At 42.6% G+C, this 1,705-nt stretch overlaps 1 pseudogene; it reads left to right on the top strand.

Annotated features, from left to right (window-relative positions):
* The first annotated feature begins 634 nt into the window (after window positions 1–634).
* LOC131503314 (U6 spliceosomal RNA) lies at window positions 635–729 on the top strand (annotated as a pseudogene).
* The last annotated feature ends 976 nt before the right edge of the window (window positions 730–1,705 follow it).

Genomic DNA, 1,705 nt, shown 5'->3' with positions numbered 1-1,705 from the left:
TTTAATGTTTATTTTTGAGAAAGAGACAGAGTGCAAGTGGGAGAGGGGCAGAGAGAGAGAGAGGGAGACACAGAACCCAAAGCAGGCTCCGGGCTCTGAGCCCTCAGCACAGAGCCTGATGTGGGGCTCGAACTCACAAACCGAGCGATCATGACCTGAGCCCAAGTCGGACACATAACTGACTGAGCCACCCAGGCGCCCCTAGCGCTACCATTTTCTAATGGAATACTGCTGTCACATCCAATTTTATGTTTCCATGGATCAGATGACACTCACTTTCTGATGGTCATTACAAGAGGCACACCTCACTCTCCTTTCACCTTCCAGATTTCCTGCCCGTGCTTTCCATTGAGTGAACCTACCCAGAAGCTGGAGGGCAAGGAAACCTATTGACACGGTCCCTTCCTACGGCACAGAGCAGGTAGAGAGGGTGGAGTTAATCTGGAAGGGAAAATGTAAGGTACCTAGCACAGCCCATAAATGGCATTGATGTGACTGGCGTGATTTTCTAAAACATTAAGCCATTCTTGGTAAAGCTCCAAACAAAACAACAGACACTCCTTTCAATTTACACAGTAGTTCCATTCCTGGAAAATTCCAGGGTATAAAACCATGCAAAAAATACTTCGAGTTATGCTCACTTCAGCAGCAATATACTAAACTTGAGAAGACAGGCATGGCCCCTGCACTAGAATGACATGCAGGTTTGTAAAAGCCTTCCATATTTTTAAAAACACATTTCAGAAAGAGAAAAAAGTATGTTGAGTTTACATGTAAAATGAGATCAGGTTTAGGTTCAGATAATGACAAATAAGTTTTTCATATACACGAATGTCTAGGGGGACATTTGAAAATTATGTAAGATGTAGGAAAATTCATCCTTGTAAGAAAGTCACATGCACTGAATGACATATGACATTCTTGGCTTCTGTCCAACTAACCAACAGAAGATCCCAGCCAGGGGATTCGTGTCCGTCACTGCAACAACCAAAGGAGCCCCACGTGTTTTCAAAGTAGACCCTTGTGTGGTACGGCCCCTAGTGAGACCCACTCTCCTAAGGTGAAACATTCATCCTGGCAGAATTTGAGTTTGATTCTTCATCCACTTAGCATCTGGAGGCAACACTCAATGGAAGAAATTACTTCTCAAATTATGGATTCTTGCTCAATCCAACATACACAAGTCTCTGATCCAAACTTGTGGGTCAGTTACCAAACACTTACTGCCATTTCTGGTGATGTATAATTGTGAATTTGAATTTTCCGACTTAGTATAAATACAAAGTAAGAAGATAACGGAATGTGAAGCTCAAACTTCACATGGAGCCAGATAAAAGTTTACAAATAACCACATTTCGTGTCATTTGATATCAAACTATAACATTTTTCTACTTTTTTTTTAGTTTATTTTGAGAGAGAGAGAGAGAGAGAGACAGACAGAGACAGAGAGAACACAAGCGGGGGCGGGGGAGGGCAGAGAGAGAGAGAATCCCAAGCAGGCTCTGTGCCATCAGCACAGAGCCATTTGCGTGACTTGATCTCGTGAATTGTGAGATCATGACCTGAGCTGAAACCAAGGGTCAGACTGACTGAGCCACCCAGGCGCCCCACATTTTTCAACTTTTAACTAATATATTTTAAGTAATACATCCACATTATATAAAAATACAAAAATATATAGGGGCGCCTGATCTCATGGTTCATG

Source organism: Neofelis nebulosa, chromosome X (assembly GCF_028018385.1).
Source record: "Neofelis nebulosa isolate mNeoNeb1 chromosome X, mNeoNeb1.pri, whole genome shotgun sequence".
Taxonomy (NCBI): Eukaryota; Metazoa; Chordata; class Mammalia; order Carnivora; family Felidae; genus Neofelis; species Neofelis nebulosa.
Note: the sequence above shows the minus strand (reverse complement) of the source record. Positions and strands in the feature narration are given on the sequence as shown.